The sequence below is a fragment of the Rattus norvegicus genome, chromosome X (genome assembly GCF_021556685.1).
Source record: "Rattus norvegicus strain SHRSP/BbbUtx chromosome X, alternate assembly SHRSP_T2T, whole genome shotgun sequence".
Lineage (NCBI taxonomy): Eukaryota > Metazoa > Chordata > Mammalia > Rodentia > Muridae > Rattus > Rattus norvegicus.
In genome coordinates this window covers 86,771,741-86,794,600 of record NC_141554.1, presented here as the reverse complement: position 1 = coordinate 86,794,600, position 22,860 = coordinate 86,771,741, and the positions used below count along the sequence as shown (strand labels likewise).

General features: G+C 37.7%; 1 protein-coding gene across 50 annotated transcripts in view; it reads right to left on the bottom strand.

The window, feature by feature from the left end:
* Dach2 (dachshund family transcription factor 2) overlaps nucleotides 1–22,860 on the bottom strand; it is a 563,517-nt gene that overhangs the window by 320,054 nt on the left and 220,603 nt on the right. The window contains exon 1 of one of the 50 annotated variants that reach the window (XM_087599394.1): nucleotides 14,650–14,792. The gene's annotated coding sequence lies outside the window, so the exon portion shown is untranslated. 50 annotated transcript variants of the gene reach the window in all.

Below are 22,860 nucleotides of genomic sequence, written 5' to 3'. Positions count from 1 at the left end.
CTATCAACTCTGTCTTCTTAATTTATTTGACAAGAGAGAAAGGGTCTTATTTAATTTCTGACAAACAAAAAGTATCTCCTCAGAATGGAGAAAACAATCCCAATTATAACAGCCATCATAAACCCAGATTTAAAAGGGAGGGTTTTTTTTTTTTTTGCTACCTCACTTGTAGAACTGTCCTTTATCTCTATAATTTAGCAAGCCTAGACAAGATTAAATCATACAAGAAAGCTAAAGATTCAACACTAGGAGTAATTTTTAAATCAACATACTTGAAATAAACCTAGTAAGTGAGCTATAAATTTCATTTCTTAAATGTGAAGTAAAATAAGTAAGTAAGTAAGTAAAGTACCAAGTAACCTACCATGAGTTTGTTTATAGGCCTACATAAAACTATACAGATGGAGATGAAATTATTCTGAAGCCAATAAGTAGGGAAATAGGCCTTTAAATAAAACCGAGGCTGTGATTAGTAACCTGTAGCTATTCACTGTTTCTAGATTCAAACATTCTTTCCTAGAGGGTGGAAGCAAGGCTCATGAGAAGCAGAGGGCAAAGGAAACTCACAAGGCACAGCAAGCTGCTGAAACTTACAAGATTGCTAACTACTACCGCAAATGTATGTAAGCAGAAATAATTGGTAGGCAGAGGAAGTTCCTGCAAGTCATGCAGTGAGTTCAATGCATGCAGTTTTCATGGTACTTATAGAAGAGTATGCTTTTTTGTGCATCTCAGTCACTGTAAATAACACCAATAAAACCAGTAGTTGATAAAACTAGCCTTGGTCCCACTTTGAATTAATAGACTTTGTTTACATATCCTGTCTTAGTTAGGGTTTTATTGCTGTGATCAGACACCATGACCTAGGCAAGTTTAAAAGAACAACATTTAATTGGGGCTGGCATACAAGTTCAGAGGTTCAGTCCATTATGATCAAGTGGGAACATGGCAGCATTCAGGCAGGCATGGTGCAGGAGGAGCTGAAAGTTCTACATCTGTGTCTGAAGGCTGCTAGCAGAAGAGTGGCTTCCAGGCAACTAGGCTGAGAGTCTTATAGCTCACACCCATGGTGACACACTTAGTCCAACAGGGCCATACCTTCTTATCATACCACACCCTGGGCCAAGCATGTATAAACCACCACATATCCTTAGTAGATTTTTTAAAAGATAACAAATAAGGATTAAAGAATTAAAAATAAATTGGAGATGAATGGATGCATCACATTGTCACCACAATGGATACTGAAACCTGTAACATAGGTTGGTTTTGTGAGGGTGGCAAGATTATGGGAGCAATCTCTAGGTGGCTACCTTTTTTAATATGATATGAGATAAAGCACTTCCTGCCTTAAGTGACTGATGCATGCTCTTTGCAATGAGTTATGGGACCATAACTGATCCATCTAGTAATGTGACAACCTTAGGGGAATCCCAGGGTGACCATTTTTCTTCACTTAATTGCTATGAGTTGCTATATCATGCCTCTTTGATAGAAGCTGCCAATAAGAGCATAAGGAGGACTCCCAATAATACTGATGCACTAGGCAATATATTCCATTCCCTAAAGGAAAACATATCATGGAATCCTATGTAGGCTGTGACATTACTTATATGGTCTTTGCCATGAGCCAGAAAACATGCATCTGAGTCTCTGATATCGCGTCAGAGAGAACTCGACCATATAAGGAAAGACTTACAATGCCAAAAATAAGGATACTATTTTTTACATTAACCTATGTATTGATATGAAAAATGAGAGAAGGGGGAAGGTGCAATAGACATACTAGCTTAGAATGTTTTACAGCTTCTAGGATGAAAAGTGGGGAGATGTGCAAATTTTTATCTCTGGGACCTGCCTGGGATCTAAAACTTGGAACCCAAGAGAAAAATTAAATATTGAGGACTAAGAGAATTAGTAAAGATATTCTTCAGTTCTGTCCTTTAATTCAGTAGATGGGGGGTAAATTTATATTTGAACATGTAGATGGAGGTCTTACAAGGCTAAGCACAATAAAATATGATAATCAGAGAATGTTCAAATTGGAACTGTTTGTATTGGGGAACACATTAAAACAAGCAAAAAACGAAACTCTCAGCCTGTCTTGTAACAACATGGGCTAAGTACTGTAGATGTAGACAAACTAAGCAATATGAATAAGCTTCCCTCCTTGAGATTAAGGCTGTATAACTTGAGACAATCTAAGTCAAATTAGGAACTATTAGGAACACCTGGTTATTTCCATCTAAAATCCTCATGAGTATCAGGGACTAGAAGAGAGTATAGGAAGGCTAGGCATCAGAGAGGGAAACACATTTGAGAGTGGCCAATAATGGATGCCCAGTTCACAAGGTCACACATAGAACTTAGTTCACAGGAGAGTTAAGAAAAAAGTTAATTTAGCTGGTGCCTAAGGACCTGTATGAAACTTTAATGACTTTGTTGAGTCTCATAATGAGACACAGTTTCTATAAAATAATAGCAGCTTTGGTGGATCTGACCAACATATAAATTAGGTTTGTAAGATACCAAAGAACTCAGCAAGAGATTAGAGAAAGAAAACAGATAATAGGCTATGTGCATGTTGTTCAAAAGCAAATGTGGCAAGATTTGTATTCAGCTTAAGTTCCAAGAGAGAAAAAAAGTAACTGATGGAAATGCAAATGCTTTACTTGCATCTTTGGGAGGCATTAAAGCGAAACAAGTGATTCACCAAAGGGCTAAAAGAAGGGATAGAAGACTTTACTGCTCCCAATATTACACAGTAATGTTCCTAGGTAAGAACCACCTAAGCTCCTCTAATAGGTCACACATGTAGTTAGAAAAATAGAAGGAAAAAGTATCTAGTGCAATGTGGTTTGAATAATGCAATACATGAGGCTTACCCTGAGACAATATGTACTGACAACTGGTCTGTATTTAGTTACTTTATACATTGCTTAGTGAGAAAAGAGGAGCTAGCATACCTCGGGTTGGCTACCTTGGAGAAATCAGAGATGGGGGGAAATACATAACATTGTTCAATGGGAGTCTGAACCCATGAAAGTCTTCCATGAGACATGCCATAGTCCAGTGAGTCCTTCTACAAAACCAAGGAGCAGATAGGATTGCTAAAATACTTTAAACTATCTTTCCTCAGAACCCTTCGATGTAGTTTTTTGGGATCATACAAGTCTATCCATGTGGGAGACAACACAGTTTCAAAAATAACTAAGGACACTGCCACTGGATCTTACAAGCATTTCCTTGCAAATGAGTAACAGTCAAAGCCACCATAAAGTGTCTCATCCAATTCTGTGTTTTATATATGGACACCCATGGAAAATCAATAGTGTCACAGACACATATTTTAGAATACAGGCTTAAGTGCAACTGAGTTCTAGGAAATTCCATCTACCTTAAAACCCTACCTGGGCTGCATTAGTTGAAAGAAAGAATGGGTTATTGTGAATGAAGCTAAAATTTAAAAATTCAAAATTTAAAAACAGAAGGTTCCAGGTGCAGGTGGAAAGGGAGATTGCCAGAAGCTATAAAGTTACTTAATGAAAGTCTCATCGCCAGGTATAAGCTACTTCTCTCCAAAATATTGACCAATATTATGGTAAGTTTTCTACTGCTGTAATAAAAAACATGACCAATAGAAACTTTCAGAGGAAAGGGGTTATTTCTGTTTACAGCTTATAGTTTCTCATCTAGAAAACTTAAGGACAGAACTCAAGACAGGAACCTGGAGGCAGAAACTAAAGCAGAGGCCAGGGAGGAGTGCTGCTTATCAGCCTCTTTACTCCTGGCTTGATCAGCTTTCTTTACTATAAAACTCAGAGCCACCTGACCAAAGCTAGAAATATTCATAGTAGGCTGGGACATCCTATATAAATTATGAATCAAGAAATTGCTCCCACCTTTCTGGCTGGTCCTTTTTGCTAGGACAGACTGTTAGCTAGTTTGTTCCCTGGAAGACGATATATCCTGAAACACTCAGCATTTAGTAAGTACCACCCCGCAGAAGTTCCACAGCAACTACTGGGGACCAGTGGACTTGAGGATCCATCATTTCCCCAAATCCCCCACCTTCCAAATAAAAATCCCCTTCTGTCTGGTCCATTCTGCTGGGACAAATTCCTAACTAAGTCTCCTCCCTGGAAGAGGCAATATCCTGATACATACCAGAGGATCCACTGTACTCAGCATTTCATGAGAACCCCTACTTCAAAGTCCCATAGTTGCTGCTGGGGGCCAGTGGACTCAAGGACCCACCATTGCCCCTCAAACCCCACCCACCAAATACCAATCCCCCTTCTGCCTGGTCCTTTCTGCTTGGACAGACTGCTAGCTTGTCTGTTTCTCAAAAGACACTATATCCTGAGGCTTAACAGAGAATCTGCTGCACTCAGAATATTTGACATCATATCCAGAAGCATACCAGAAGAACCACTGCACTCACAACATTTGATACCACATCCTGAGGCATCCCAGGAGATATGCTGCACCCAGGGCATCTGAAACCACAATTGGAGACATCCCAGGAGATCCACTGCACCCATGACACCACAGTTTGAAGGCATCCCAGATATTCCTCTGTACACAGGGCAACTGAGGAATTGACATTACAGCCTGAAGACCTCAAAGGAGCTCTGTGGTATACAATGTAACTGACCCAAAACACTGAAATCCTCCCTGGAGTGTGGCTGCACATAAGGAAACAGAAACCACAGTCCACTGACACCCCATCAACACCCTAAGAACAGTTTCACACAGGAGAACAGTATGACTACTCCTCTGAAGACCCAATTGTTTGAAGGTCTGCCAGGAGATCAACTTTAGCCAGCCCAAGAAATCAGCAATTTCTATGCCCCTCTGACTACACTCAAGTTGGAAGGCAACACAGGAGGTCTGCTACAACCATAGTCACAGGCCTACCAGAAGACCTGTTCCAAATCAGGGACAGACAAAAGAGGTAGACAAAAAAAAAAAAAAAAAAAAAAAAAAAAGACAGACTTCAGGACAGTCACCTCGACCAAAAAAAAAAAAAAAAAAAAAAAAAAAAAAAAAAAAAAAAAAAACAAAAAAACAAAAAAACAAAACAAAAAAAAATATATCCCCAAAAAACAAAAACAAAAACAATAGTACTAGCCAAATGGTGGCAGGCGAGCACAAGACCATAAGCAAAAGAAGCCAATACACGTGGGCATCATCAGAACCCAGTTCTCCCACCACAGGAAGCCCTGAATACACCAACACACCTAAAAATCAGGAAGCTGACCTAAAATCCAATCTCATGAAGATAATAGAGTCCTATAGGAGGATATAAATATATCAATGAAAGAAATACAGGAAAACACAGGTAAACAGATAGAAGCCCTTAAAGAAATACAGGAAAACATAAACAAACAGGTGAAGGAATTGCATAAAGCAGTACAAGACCTAAAAGTGGAAGTAAATCAATAAAGAAAACACGAATGGGGACAAACCAGGAAATGGAAAACCTAGGAAAGAGGACAGATGAAAGTATCAACAACAGAGTATAAGAGAAGGAAGAGAGAATCTCAGGTGTAGAAGATACTGCAAAAGAGATTGACACAATGGTCAAAGAAAATTCAAAACATAAAAAACTTCTAACCCAAAACATCCAGTAAATTCTGCACACAATGAAAAGACCAAAACTAAGAATAATTGGAATAGAGGAGAATGAAGATTCCCAGCTCAAAGGACCTGAAAATGACTTCGACAAAATCGTAGAAGAATACTTGCCCAACCTAAAGAAAGAGATGGGCATAAAGATACAAGAAGTCTGCAGAACACCAAACCAATAGGACCAGAAAAGATAATCCTCTGGTCACATAACATTCAAAGCACTAAATGCAGAGAACAATGAAAGAATATTAAAAGTTGCAAGGGAAAAGGGACAAGTAACATACAAAGGCAGACCTATCAGTACTACACCCATCTTCTCACCAGAGACTATGAAAGCCAGAAGAGCCTTGTCAGAGGTCATGCAGACTATAAGAGAACACAAAAGCCACCACAGTCCAGGCTATTATGCCCAGCAAAACTCTCAATCAAAAAGATGGAGAAACCAAAATATTTCAGGACAAAACCAAATTCAAAGAGTATCTATCAACCAATCCAACCCTACAGAGAATCCTGAAGGAAAATCCCAATACAAAGAAGATAACTATACCAAAGAAAAGACAAGATATTAAGCATCTCACAAAAAAGGAGAAAACCACAAGCACATTAAGTTCCCTACAAAAAGAAATATGACAGCAACCAACAATCATCTGTCTTTAATATCTCTGAATATTAATGGCCTCAACTTACCTATAAAAAGACATAAGCTAACAGATTGAATATGCCAACAAGATACAGCATTTTGCTGCAGACAAGAAACACACCTTAATAACAAAGACATACACTATCTCAGAATAAAAGGATCGAAAAAGGTCTTCCAAGCAAATGGTCCCAAGAAACAAGCTGGGCTTGCCATCCAAAATATAATATCCAAAAAAAAAAAATAGGCTTTCTACCAAAAGTTATCAAGCAAGAGGAGGAATGACACTTCATATTCATCAAAGGGAAAATACACCAAGAGAAAGTCTCAATTCTGAACATCTATGCTCCAAAGGCAAGGGCATCCATATTCATAAAACAAAATTTACAGAAGCTCAATTCACACACATTCACACATTGAACTCCACCCAAAAGTAGTGGGAGATTTCAATACCCCGCTCTCACCAGTAGACAGGTCATTGAAACAGAAACTAAACAGAGACACAGGGAAACCAATAGATGTTATGAATGAAATGGATTTAAAAGATATCTACAGAACATTTTACCTTAAAACAAAAGGATACACCTTCTTTTCAGCACCTCATGATACCTTCTCCAAAATCAAAAATATAATTGGTCACGAAACAACCCTCAACCAATACAAAAAGATTGAAATCTATCTGCATCCTATCAGACAACCACGGCCTTCAATAACAGCAAAAGCAACAGAAAGCCCAAATACATGTGGAAACTGAACAACTCTCTACTCAATTTGGTCAGGGATAAAATAAAGATAGAAATAAAAAGAATTTAATGAAAATGTTGTCACATCATACCCAAGCAGTGCTAAGAGGAACATTCATAGCACTAAATGCACTGGTAAAGAAACTGGAGAGAGCTTACTCTAGCAACTTAACATCACACCTGAGAGCTCTAGAACAAAAAGAAGCAAACTCACCCAAGAGGAAGCAGGGCTGAAATCAACCAAATAGAAACAAAGAGAACTATACAACTAATCAGCACAACCAAAAGCTGGTTCTTTGGAAGAATCAACAAGATAGATAAACCCCTAGCCAAACTAAATAAAGGGGCCAGAAGTAGTATCCAAATTAACAAAATCAGAAACGAACAGGGAGACATTCATCAAAAACAGGAAATTCAAAGAAATATCAGATCCTACTCAAAAAGCCTATACTCAACAAAACTGGAAAATCTAGATGAAGTGGCTCATTTTCTAGACAGATACCATATATCAAAGTTAAATCAAGAGCAGAAAAACTTTCTAAGCATGTCCATATCCCATAAGGAAAAATAAAAAGTTATTAAAAACCTCCCAACCAAAAAAAGCCCAGGGCCAAATGGATTTAATTCAGAATTCTATCTGACCTTCAAAGAAGACCTGATACCAATATTCCTCAAACTATTCTATAAAATAGAAAAAGAAGGAACACTACCTAATTCATTCTATGAAGCCACAATTACTCTGATACCTAAACCATACAAGGACCCTCCCAAACAAGAGACCTGCACAACAATCTCACTTATGGATATCAACGCAAATGCACTAAATAAAATTCTTGCAAACAGAATCCAAGAACACATCAAAATCATCGTCCAGCACAATCAAGTAGGCTTCATTCCAGGGATGCAAGGTTGGTTCAATATACCAATTCCATTAACTTAATCCACCATATAAAAAAACTCAAAGAAATAAATGACATGACCATCTCCCTGGATGCAGAAGAAGCATTTGAAAAAATACCACATCCCTTCATGTTAAAAATATTGGAGAGATCAGGAATTCAAGGCCCATAACTAAACATAATAAAAGCAATCAATAGCCAATATCAAATTAAATGGAGAGATACTTGAAGCATTCCCACTAAAATCGGGGACAAGTATGCCCACTCTCCTCATTTCTATTCAATTTAGTACTCAAAGTGCTAGCTAGAACAATAAGAAAAGTAAAAGAGATCAAGGGGATACAAATTGGCAAAGAAGAAATAAAGGCATCACTATTTACAGATGGCATGACAGTATACATAACTGATGCAAAAAAATCTACTACAAGATAACTTCTTCAGCTGATAAACAACTTCAGCAAAGTAGACAGATATAAAATTAACTCAAATAAATCAATAGCCTTCCTTTATACATATGATAAACCATCAGAGAAAGAAATTAGGGAAACAACTTCCTTCACAAAAGCCACCTATAATATAAAATATCTGGGAGTAACTCTAACCAAACAAGTGAAAGATCGTTGTGATAACAATTTCAAGTCTTTCAAGAAAGAAATCAAAGAAAATCTCAGAAAATGGAAAGATCATCCATGGTCATGGATTGGAAGAATTAACATAGTAAAAATGGCCATCCTACCAAAGGCAATGTACAGATGCAATGCAATCCCCATCAAAATCCTAACACAAGTCTTCAAAGACATGGAGAGAGCAATTCTCAAATTCATCTTAGAACAACAAAAAAAAAGAATATGGAAAACAATTTTTAACAATAAAAGGATGTCTGGAGGAATCACCATTGTTGACCTCAAGCTCTACTACTAAAAAACTACATGGTATTGGTAGAGAGACAGACAGATTGATCAATAGAATAAAATTGGAAACCCAGAAATAAAATCACACACTTACACACAGTTGATTTTAGACAAAGAAGTCAAAAATATACAGTGAAAAAGGAAAGCATCTTCAAAAAATGGTGCTGAACTAACTGGCTGTCTGTATGTATAAAAGAGAAAATAGACCCATGTTTGTCAACATGCAAAAGGTCCAAGTGTATCAAGGACCTCAACAAAAAACCAGATACACTGAATCTAATAGAAGAGAAAGTGGGGAAGAGTCTTGAACTCATTGGCACAGGGAAATTTCGAAAACAGAACTCCAGTGGTTCAATCTCTAAGATCAATAATTGATAAATTGGATCTCATGAAACTGGAAAGCTTCTGTAAGGCAAAGACATAGTCAATAAGATAAATTGGCATCGTAAAGATTGAGAAAAAAATCTTCACTAACCCCACATCTGATGAGGGTTAATATATAAAATATATGAAAAACTCAAGAAGCTAACCACCAAAGAAGACCACAAACAACTCAATCAAAGAAATGGCATATAGATCTAAACTGAGAATTCACAACAGAGAATTATTAAATGGCTGAGAATCACCTAAAGATATATTCAAAGTACCTAGTGATCAGAGAAATGCAAATCAAAACCACCCTGAGATTCTACCTTACACCAGTCATAATGGCTAAGATCAAAGCTTCAGGTGAAAACACATGTTGGCAAGGATGTAGAGAAAGAACATTCTTCCATTGCTGTTAGGATTGCAAACTTGTACAACTTACTCTGTAAATCAACCTGGAGGTTCCTCAAAATATTGGAAATAGACCTACCTAAAATCCCAGAAATACCACTCTTGGGAATATACCTAAATGATGCCCCACCATGCCACAGAGGCACATGTTCCACTATGTTCAAAGTTGACCTTATTTGTGATAGCCAGAAGCTGGAAACAAGCCAGATGTCCCATGACAGAAAAATGGATTCACAAAATGTGGTTCATTTACATAATGGAATACTACTCAGATATTAAAAACAATGACATCCTGAGTTTTGTAGGCAAATGGATGGAACTAGAAAATATCATCCTGAGTGAGGTAACTCAGACACAAAAGGACATTCATGGTAATTTTCTCATTAACAAGTTAAAAAAAAGTGCAGAATACCCAAAACACAGTCTACAGAACTCAAAAAGGTCAATAAGTTAAAGGGCTCAAGTGAGGATGCCTCAGTCACTCCTTGAGAAAAATGAAGAAGGCAACCACAGAGAGAGAGTGTAGGACTGACAAAGGAGGGAAAGGGAATGGGGGTGGAGGGAGAGGGAACATGATCTGGTATTGGGTGGGGGAAAAAGACTGAAGCCCTGAGGGCCAACAGAAAGAATGGAAACAGGATACCTCAGGCGGAATGAAATTAGGAGAACCCTCTAGAATGTACCAGAGACCTGAGAGGTGAGAGACTCTCAGGCCTCAAAGGGGGGGGGGGGCTAGATGAAAGGCCCTACAGTGGGGAGAGGGAACTTACTGAACCAACTTTCAGCAAAAAGACGGGGCATCAAGTGAGGAATGAAGTTGCTATCACACAGTCAACACTCTGACCCATAATTTTTCCTATCTGAAAAAAAAAATGCAGAAATAGATATGGAGAAGGACCTGAGGAAAAGAAAGGACAGCGTCAGGGCCAAAGTCGGATCCCGTTCAAGAGGAGGTCCCAAGACCTGACACCATTACTGAGACTATGGTCAGTTCACAAAAAGGGACCTATCATGACTGCCCTCCAAAAGACCTAACAAGCAGCTGGAAAGAGTTAGATGCAGATACATACACACAACCAATGAACAGAAGCTGCTGACCCCTCTGATTGAATTAGGGAAAAGCTGGAGAATTCTTAGGAGGAGGGCAACCTTGTAGGAGGATCAGCAGTCTCAATTAAGCTGGATGCTGAGATCTCTCACAGTGGATCACCAAGCAGGCAGCATATACCATCTGAGATGATGCCTCCAACACATACACAACAAAGGACTCGCAGGTCTGGATTCAGTCAGAGAAGATGAACCTAAACCTCAAGAGACTAGAGGCCCCAGGGAGTTTAGAGGTCTGGTGAGGTGGGTGGGTTGAGTGGGGGAGGGACATCCTTCTAAGACAATGGGGGTGTGTGAGAAGGTATGGGATGTGGAACTGTCAGGAGTTGGACCAGTAGGAGAATAAAATCTGGAGTGTATATATATATATATATATATATATATATATATATATATATATATATATATATATGTATGTATTTGCCTCACAGACATACCTACTGAACAATTATCTGAAGATATTTCCTTAATCAAGGGTTCCCTCTTCCCAGATGACACAAGTTAATGCCAAGTTGACAAAAAATTAACTAGCCCGGACAGATAGACCTTAAAAACCTGACATATGAATCACAAAGATTATTGTCACTGTTGGTGACTCCATACTCTGTTGCTGAAAATACTGAACACTTTGGCTATAAGGTGGCTTGAACTGGAAACTCCAACAATGTTGGTTGGGTTTATTTGCTAGTGTGATGTAACGTGAATTGCTAGGGGAATACTGTCATTAATAGTCTTCCTTTGCTGTGGTATTTGCACATTATAATATTAATTTGACAGGCAAGATCTACATACTTGTGTAATAGTGGCATGACTATTATAGGTATACCAGTGGTTTTGTAGTGAAACTGAAGGCTCACTCTATAAGAGAGAACTTACATTTTTTACTGTAAGCCACTGGGAATGCCCATGGGAGGTTTTTTTTTTTTCAATGAATGTGATATGCATATCAAACTGACTTCTAAACAGTGGTGTTTATGTTTATATATGACTACTAATGTCACCCTAATTTCCAGTGGAACATGTTCTGAAGTATAAGAGGTCAAGCTGCTCAGGAAAAAATAAAAGGTTGTTTCTGTGTCATAGTCCTCCATTGCTCAGCCATCTATGGAAAAAATAATCAGACATTTCCATCAACTTCTCCATGGATCATGGGACATAATGAAATGGAAAGTTAAAAAAAGCTCTAAGATCCAGACAAAACGAGGTAAAGGGCCTGTTTAACTATTTCATCTCTACTTAAAATTTCTTTCTGGATGGAAGAGAGGAATTATTATGAGACTCAGAAAGAAAATAAAACTAACGAAGTTCAAGAAATTCCTAAAATTTACAAGACTGACAAGGCCCCTGTGCATACACATATAAACTAATACTTTCTGAGAAGAAACACTCTGACCAGCTGAACTTCCTGAAACATGTGCAGGAAGCTCTAATGACACAGCTTTCATGACAGATAATCTATGCTTAAGTAGATATTTCAGTGATTCAGCTGTTTTGGGGTCCCCCATGCTTTTTTAAATAATATTAATAAACACTAAGATTCAGTAGAATTGTTTCTCTGGCCTGCCATGGGTCTCCTATATAGAAAAAGCAGACTTTTATTAACTTCTTCACAAGAAAAATAATCACTTAACAGACATACAACAGAGATAAATGATAAAAATGTGGTGCAAGAAAAAGGTACTCTACATAACACTTCATATTAAATCATATAAATCTGATAATCCAGAATTGGCACATTTAACTGGTTTGTGTGTAGTCACATAGTAAGTACTCAGAGAGGCAGGTTGTTAGTGAAATGGATCAAAGATGAATTCTGAGTTAATGCCATGAACCACTATAATAGTATATCACAAGAGAACATATTCAAGAAAAGAGATATAATAGTTATTTTTTGAGGCCACAATTAATATCTTGAAACAAGAACAAGCAAATATGGAGGGAAAACAAATAAAAGATATGCATTACCCATAATAATAAAGTACCTTTTATATTTACACTTATAGAAATATGAATATCATATACTATAAGTAGGGTGAATGATATTTTGAAAATAATAAGCCACATGCATATTTTATATAGTCAATTAAAATTCATTTACTTTAAATATACTATTGGCTTACATAGAATGATAAAGAAAGTAGCTATAAATTTCAAATATCTAAACTTGATGTTTTTAATTCTTATCTACATACTTTGATGATTGAGAAACTGTTATACACAGAGAGAGCTCCCTATATCCACACAATACATCTAAGGAAAAAAATAGGGGAAACAGCTCTACCTCCAGGGACTATTTAAATTCATCCAAAGTAATAATTTGAAAATTGAATGCAGGAATATCATACTAGCAATGCATACTAAGAAATAGGAGAATTACCATTATTTAGTTTGACATACTAAAGTTAGAGTAATTGCTAAAAAATGAAAAATGATACATAAAATGCAAGTAATCTATTTTCAAACTACGTATTTTTCTTATATCCAATCTATCATATGTGACAACCTTCAACAATTGTAATTAAAGCACATTGTTTACATAATTAAATGTGAATGCCTTATTCTTTAAATACCTTTATTTTACTATAAAACAATGGCAAGATTGTAGGAAAAATATGGCTAGTGTTTGTAAAATTATTATTTAAACCTTCACATGCTACTTTCTAAAGACAGAAGCCAAAAATCAGAATAAGTCAGGGTGCCTTTGAAGATATTTAATTAAAATCTAATCCCACATTCTTAAAAGTTCACATAAATTAAGCTGTCATTCAGGAGATTTATGCACTCACATTTGCATATTATATACAATTCATCAATTATTCGTGTTTGAAAGCATTGCCTTTCCTAGGGTGCTGAACTTCTAATGGTGCCAGTAGGCACACTGCAATACCATACTCAAAACCATACTCACTGGTAACTTGGAGAAAGTCACTTCCATATGGTCTTTCTATAGCACATTGCAGAGTTACAGGCATGCTTAAAAAATTGTGACTGTATTATAATAGACTTAATTTGGCTCTCTCAGCTTGACATGAATGAGCATTTTACTCAATATTACCAAAAATACAAAGGAATGGAAATTTAACTGCTTGTCCCTCACTTGTGATCAGTTGTAAAGTTAACAGTAAATACAAGAAGTTTTTGATAAACTTCAAATTAATAAAGTAGTTAAGCTGAAATTATTATTTCCATCTTTCAAGGTTGATTAAGGGCATGGTATACAAAAGTTTAAACACATGTACAAATGATGTTTTCATGTATAAATAAGCTATAGAGAAATCAGATGGGTCTCAGCTTCATAAAACAATTGAGATATATCTGTATGTACATATATATAAAGTAACATTTCTACAAGCAAGCAGAAGCTGTGAGGCATTTACCCTACAATAAACTTATAATATGTTACCCCTTATTACTATTATCAAGAGAGGGAACTACAGTCATTAGAAAAGAAGTATTGCTTATAAAAGTCCACATACAACATAAAACAAAAAAATGATCCAAATGAAATAACAAACTAACCTATTTTCTGATACCTCAACAATTAGCAAAGTGCTTCTTCACATAGAATTTCAAACTAGGCCAGGAGCCCTGACACACCTGAGAGCAGAGGTAAAGTCAACTCTTCTCCTCCAAGCAACCCTCCTACATGCCTCAGAACACACAAACCCAGGAGCACAGAACCCTTCTGGTTTCTGCCTCTGCCTACAGCTAAGCCAGACCCACAGTTCTCTGTACCCAAATCCCATGGAGGAAAGAGCTGTACTCTCAGAAGTACAGACATTCCAGAGAGCTCAGGGGAGACCACAAGTTCTGCTCACATTCCTAGCCCAAGAGAAAACCACCTAGTGGGCACAGAAATCTAGGAGCAGGCAAGGGCAGGGCCCTTCAGGTTTCTGCCTGCACCCAGAACTTAAAGCCAGTCACCAGGAGTGCTGACACACCTGAGAGCAGAGGTAAAACCAACTCTTCTTCTCCACGCAACCCAGCTGGAGCCATTAGAACACACAAACCCAGGTGCAGTCTGGGACAGGACCCTTCCAGTTTCTTCCTGCACCAGAAGCTGAACCAGTCCAACAGCTCTCTGTACCCAGATCTTGCTTAAATAAAACAAGTCTACAGAAGTGCTGACACACAGGCTTACAGGAAGGTCAAGCCACTGTCAGAGACACCAAGACAAGCTAACACCAGAGACAACCTGAAGGCAAACTACTAAGCCTGATAAACAACTTCAGTAAAGTGGCTGGGTATAACATTAACTCAAACAAATCAGTATTCTTCCTCTACTCAAAGGATAAACAGACTGAGAAAGAAATTAGGGAAATGACATCATTCACAATACTCACAAATAACAAAAATTGCCTCGGTGTGACTCTAACCAAGCAAGTGAAAGATCTGTATGACAAGAACTTGAAGACTCTGAAGAAAGAAATTGAAGAAGTTCTCAGAAGATGGAAAGGTCTCCCATGCTCATGGATTGGCAGGATTAATATAGTAAAAATGGCTATTTTGCCAAAAGCAATCTACAGATTCAAAGTAATCCCTATCAAAATTCCAACTCAATTCTTCATAGAGTTAGAAAGAAAAAATTGCAAATTCATCTGGAATAACAAAAAACCCAGGAGAGAGAAAACTATCCTCAACAATAAAAGAAATTCTGGAGAAATCATCATCGCTGACCTCAAGCAGTATTAGAGAACAATAGTGACAAAACAGTATGGTATTGGTGCAGAGAAAGGCAAGTAAAAAAAATGAAATAGAATTGAAGACCCAGAAATGAACCCACACACCTCTGGTCACTTGATCTTTGACAAATGACCTAGGACCATCCAGTGGAAAAAAGGAACACATTTTCAACAAATGATGATGGTTCAACTGGAGGTCAGCATGTAGAAGAATGCAGATCGATCCATTCTTATCACCCTATACAGAGCTTAATTCCAAGTGAATCAAGGACCTCCACAAAAAACCAGAAACACTCAAACTAGTAGAAGAAAAAGTGGGGAAGAACCTAGAACACATGGGCATTGGGGAAAATTTCCTGAACAAAACACAAGGGCTTATGCTCTAAGATCAAGAATCAACAAATGGGACCTCATAAAATTGCAAAGATTCTATAAGGAAAAGGACAGTGTCATTAGAACAAATTAGCCACCAACAGATTGAGAAACAATCTTTAGCAATCCTACATCACATAGAGGGCTAATATCCAATATGTACAAAGAATTCAAGAAGTTAGACTCCAGAGAGTCAAATAATGCTATTAAAAATGGGGTATAGAGCTGAAAAAAGAATTCTCTGTTGAGGAATACTGAATGGCTGAGAAACACCTAAAGAAATATTCAACATCCTTAGTTATAAGGGAAATGCAAATCAAAACAACCCTGAGATTTCACCTCACACCAGTGAGAATGGCTAAGATCAAAAACTCAGGTGACAGCAGATGCTGGCGAGGATGTGGAGAAAGAGGAACACTCCTCCATTGTTGGTGGGATTGAAGACTGGTACAACCATTCTGGAAATCAGTCTGGATGTTCCTCAGAAATTGGACATTACACTACCTGATGACCCAGCTATACCTCTCCTGTGCATATACACAAAAGATGCTGTAACATACAACAAAAACATATGTTATGACTCTATCTGCATATGTAGCAGAGGATGGCCCTATTGGACACCAATGGGTGGAGATGCCCTTGGTCCTGTAAAAGCTGTACTCCACAGTGTAGGGGAATGTCAGCGCAGGGAGACAGGAAAGAGTGCGTGGTTTGGGAGGGGAAACACCCTCATAGAAGAAGGGGGAGTGGGAGGAGATATGGGGCTTATGGACAGGAAACTGGGAAAGGGAATAACATTTGAAATGTAGATAAAAATATCCAGTAAAAAAGAAAAAAGAACAAATAAAATAAAAAATAAAATGATAAAAGGAATGCAAGATCTAGAAAAATGTGGATTCACAATAAAATTTTGTTTATAGCTTAAAAAAATTGCTAGATACAGTCAAGAGAATCAAGTATACTTATTCTTTAATATTCAATACCTTCTTAGAATTTTTTACCATTCCTTTAACAATTCATTTCAAGAAAATATCCAAAATTTGTGAGAAATTCAGAATTTATTTTGTACATATATATGTATATATATACATACATATTTCTATATATGTTCTCATTTTCAAGCTTTTATACTTAGTATTCAGAGGCAGAATGGTACAGTATTTAGGAACATAAAGATCTACTATACCTCATCAGATCTCAGCCAAATCAGAAAATAAACATGGATACTAATGACATTAGAAATTATCTAACATGGAGTATATAGTCAAAGAAAAATATTTAACATGAATAAACCAAAGAAGGTGGCATTGATCACTAAAATGAAATAACTGAATAAATGAATACATTCATTAAATAAATGATTACATTCCCCACATGGGGGCTATGCTCATCTTCCTGTGTATCATTGTAAATATTTTCACTATATTGTATTGTTTATAGAGACTTTCACCTTGCATCATGTCTTGTCCAGTCTCTCTCTCATCTAACTTCTCTCCTGTGTCCCTGTTCCTGTTCAGTCCCACTCCTAGATGAAGTGCCATAGAAAATGAATAGCTGCTAAAAAGAGTCATTCTCTACAGATCCAATCTAATCTCAAATCATCATTCCTAAATGCGTACACATGTAAGCTACAATAAATTGATTCAGTAGGGTGTATTTTTACACACATAGATTTTTTGAAATAATTGAATTAGTGGTGAGGTATTACTGTAATTTTAGTCTGTATACTCCTAAACATATCTATAATACTCTAACTTTGAAAACTAGCTAATATTTAAATTAGAAAATGCCAACAACATTGCCATGAACGTTTATGTGAAATAAAAATTGTATTTCACATCCTGAGTTTTACAGGCAAATGGAGTGAATTAGAAAACATCATACTGACTGAGGTAACTTAGACACAAAAGAACATACATAGTATGTACTCACTAATAAGACTGAACCCCCAGTGAACTAGATTGTTGGGGGGAGGGCAACAAGGGGGGGATGATGGGGAGGGGAACACCCATTAAAAAAGGGGAGGGGGGATGGTTGCCCGGAAACCGGGAAAGGGAATAACACTCGAAATGTATATAAGAAATACTCAAGTTAATAAAAAATAAATAATTAAAATAAAATTAAGGGACTAGTTTGGTAGAATAAATTTAAAAAGGTATAGAATTCAGGTCATGGTATGTTTTTCTTTCAAAGAATTAATTTATTTTTTATTAAAATTTTATACAATAATAAAAAAAAGAAATGGTAGTACTTTGCATATTTCCTGTGTAATTTAAGCCAGATAAAAGTGAACATTTGAGAGGTCAAGGGGCATTCTTTTTCAGTATTGGGGATTCATATCCAACATTGTCTCTTCTTTAAAAATGTTAGAGTCCCTCATCCCAAGATGAATAATACTACATAGGTTGTTTTAATTTAATGTATGGATATTGAAATACTTATGGACATATGTCATGTGACATTACTGAGCATATGTGTCTGAGGTGAACTAGGTATAAACAAATCTACATTTAGGTTGGAATCTGGAAAAATGAATGTCTTCTATCCCTTCACTTATATTCATAAAAGATTTCTAAGAATCACTGCTATACTATCAATAACAGGAAAATAATTTCTTATATGTTAATGACTAGAATAGACAATAGAGAATTTCAAACAGTGTTATGTAAGCATATTGTAAACTACTACATGTCATATAAATATAAATATAATCATAATTTTATAAACATACAGTATCTTAGCAAGATCATCATCAAAAACAATAATGATGTAATAATAATAATAATAATAATAATATGAATCATAGTCCAAATGAGTCTTATAAGTCTAGTACAAGAGAAAAATAAATGACCCACCATATTTGAATAGGATACATAATATGCTGGAGAGATAAAGCTGGCATAAGTTTGCAATTAAATTAACAAGGAAATGGAAAGATCATGCCCAATATACCATGGCCAATATGTTTAGCATTTCCTGTTATTAATGTCATCTATCAATTAAGTGTATTTATTATAATTGATGAGCCTACACTGATATACTATTTCAGTAACAGTCCCTCATTTACATTAGAGTTTACTCTTGATGTGTATATTATAGGATTGGGTATACATATAATGACATGTAGTCCTTACAGCATAACAAATAAAATAGCTTTAATATCCCCCCCAAAAAATAAGTGAATATGAGCCAAAAAGTACAGAATACCTAAGATATAATCCACAGAACTCAAAAAGGTTAACAAGCCAAAGAGCTAAAGTGAGGATACCTCAATCCCACTTGGGAGTGAGAAGAAAGCAATCATGGAGTGGAGATAGAGGGAGGGAGAGAACTGGGTGGAAGAGGGGGCAGAGAGAGGAAAAGGGGAATATGATCAGGTATTGGGATGGGGGAAAACAGTACTGCAGCCCTGTGAGCCAGAAGAAAGAATGGAAGCAGGCAACATCCTGAGGTAGGAGGTCAGGGTTTGGGGTGGGGGGCTGCAGAATGTAACAGAGAGAGACCTGGGAGGTGAGAGAGTCTCTGGAATCAAAGGGAGTGACCTTAGATGAAGTGTCCAACAGTGGGGTGAGGGAACCTATAGAGTGTACCTCCAGTAGAAAGACAGGGCATCAAGTGAGGGGTGGGGTTGCCATTCCATAGTCAAAAACCCTGACCTATAATTGTTCCTGTCTGAAAGAAATGCAGAGACAAAAATGGAGAAGAGCATAGGGAAAAGGAGGTTCGATGACAGACCCAAAGTAGGATCCAGCTTAGGGAGAGGCACCAAGGGTTGACACAATTACTGATGTTATGGTGTGCTCACAAAAAGGGACCTATCATGACTGCCCTCCAGAAGACCCCACAAGCAGCTGAAATAATCAGATACAAATATTTACACCTGACCAATGGACAGAATCTAGGGACCCATGTGGTTGAGTTAGGGAAAGGCTGGAAGAAGCTGTGTAGGAGGGCAACCCTATAGGTAGACCAGCAGACTCAACTAACCATGACCCATGAGATCTCACATATACTGAGCCACAAACCAGGCAGCATACACCAGCTGATATGAGGCCTTGACATATATGCAGCTAAGGACTGCCTGGTCTGGCCTCAGTGAGAGAAAATAACCTAACCCTAGAGAAACTTGAGGCCCCAGGTATTGGGGAGGTCTGGTGGTGGGGGCAATATCCTCTTGAAGACAGGGGAAGAGGAATGGGATGAGGAACTGTCAAAGAGGACTGGAGGTGGATAAAGAATAATAAAAAATTGTATTTCATTATTAGCTACCATATTCTATAATTTACTCAATTTGTTTACTATAAACTATGTGTAATATATATGTATGTATACACTCATATGCCAATCTCATATCAAATACCATGAGATTTTGTGAGCTAAACAATAGCAAATCTACAGACTACAATAATAGTTTTTATAATATTAACATAGTCAATACATACATCCTCTAATTGTCAGTTTGAGGTGAGAATGTTTAATTTCTACCCTCAAGATGATTTTCAAAAACACCATACACTTTTATTAACTATAATACTCAAGTTATAAATAGATCCCGGGATCCCAGCCCGCAGCAGCTCTGTGCTCCCAGACCCCATGGGAAAGAGACCTCACCGCCTGGTCAGGTGGGCATTCCTGAGGCTGCAGAGCGGAAGAGACCACCAACACTGCTCACCCCTGCCCACATCCCTGGCCCAAGAGGAAACTGTATAAGGCCTATGGGCTCCCGTGGGGGAGGGCCCAGGAGCGGCAGGACCCCTGCCTGAGACACCACCGGAACCTGAAGGAAACAGACCTAATAAACAGTTCTCTGCACCCAAATCCCATGGGAGGGAGAGCTAAACCCTCAGAGAGGCAGACACGCCTGGGAAACCAGAAGAGACTGCACTCTGCATACACATCTCGGACACCAGAGGAAAACACCAAAGGCCATCTGGAACCCTGGTGCACTGAAGCTCCCGGAAGGGGCGGCGCATATCTTCCTGGTTGCTGCCTCTGCAGAGAGCCCGTGGGCAGCACCCCACGAGCGAACTTTAGCCTCGGGACCACAGGTAAGACCAACTTTTCTGCTGCAAGAAAGCTGCCTGGTGAACTCAAGACACAGGCCCACAGGAACAACTGAAGACCTGTAGAGAGGAAAAAATTTCCTGAACAAAACACCAATGGCTTATGCTCTAAGATCAAGAATCGACAAATGGGATCTCATAAAACTGCAAAGCTTCTGTAAGGCAAAGGACACTGTGGTTAGGACAAAACAGCAACCAACAGATTGGGAAAAGATCTTTACCAATCCTACAACAGATAGAGGCCTTATATCCAAAATATACAAAGAACTCAAGAAGTTAGACCGCAGGGAAACAAATAACCCTATTAAAAAATGGGGTTCAGAGCTAAACAAAGAATTCACAGCTGAGGAATGCCGAATGGCTGAGAAACACCTAAAGAAATGTTCAACATCTTTAGTCATAAAAAAGACACGTGCTCCACTATGTTCATTGCAGCCGTATTTATAATAGCCAGAAGCTGGAAAGAACCCAGATGCCCTTCAACAGAGGAATGGATACAGAAAATGTGGTACATCTACACAATGGAATATTACTCAGCTATCAAAAACAACGACTTTATGAAATTCGTAGGCAAATGGTTGGAACTGGAAAATATCGGATGATCAAAATGTGAATGCTTCATTCCTTCTTTAAAAGGGGAACAAGAATACCCTTGGCAGGGAAGAGAGAGGCAAAGATTAAAACAGAGACTGAAGGAACACCCATTCAGAGTCTGCCCCACATGTGGCCCATACATATACAGCCACCCAATTAGACAAGATGGATGAAGCAAAGAAGTGCAGACTGACAGGAGCCAGATGTAGATCGCTCCTGAGAGACACAGCCAGAATACAGCAAATACAGAGGCGAATGCCAGCAGCAAACCACTAAACTGAGAATAGGACCCCCGTTGAAGGAATCAGAGAAAGAACTGGAAGAGCTTGAAGGGGCTCGAGACCCCATATGTACAATAATGCCAACCAACCAGAGCTTCCAGGGTCTAAGCCACTACCTAAAGACTATACATGGACTGACCCTGGACTCTGACCTCATAGGTAGCAATGAATATCCTAGTAAGAGCACCAGTGGAAGGGGAAGCCCTGGGTCCTTCTAAGACTGAACCCCCAGTGAACTAGACTGGTGGGGGGAGGGCGGCAATGGGGGGAGGGTTGGGAGGGGAACACCCATAAGGAAGGAGAGGGGGGAGGGGGATGTTTGCCCGGATACCGGGAAAGGGAATAACACTCGAAATGTATATAAGAAATACTCAAGTTAATAAAAAAAAAAGGAAAAAAAAAAGAAATACAGGACAACACAGGTAAACAAGCAGAAGCCCATAAAAAAAAATAGATCCCTAATATTTATCCCTAGCTAAACTTTCAGAAGATTCATCACTAATGTTAAATAACTTTCATTTTTAATTTTAATAAATTTAATGTTAAATAAGTTTCTGTTTTTGAAATTGTAAGTGTTATTATAAAACATTTGCAAATAAAATGCATCATGGATGAAAACTAATTCAACCCAATGTCTATATATTTCAGATCTTCGTTATAGTTAGAAGAGCCACTATGAAGACATGGCACTTTACCTTAGATTCATCAACTATCACTATCAAACATGTCTTTATTTATTAATCCACCAGCAAAACCTAAACACATTCAGGACAAGGTCATAACTAGAGAAATAATCACCTTTCTATCCTCTTTCATTGATTGTGCTAATTCCCTACATTCAGTCCTTCCTTGCTCCCTAATGCTTGCCCATTTTTCTTACTGTTTCTATGTGTTACCCTGCACTTAAATTTGCATATATATATACACACACACAAATAATGTTCTTTTATATATTTAATTGTTTATATATGCACATGTTTATGTATAAGATAGATTATATATGAGGAATGGACTTAGGAAATATAACATTCAACTCAGTCACACAATCTTAGGAAAAAAAAGTTTTATGTTTTCCATCATATGTGGAAACCAGCTAATTTTTCAAAGGAAAGAAATAATTATTTACCTTGAAAAACACAGGATTATTCACACTGAAAATT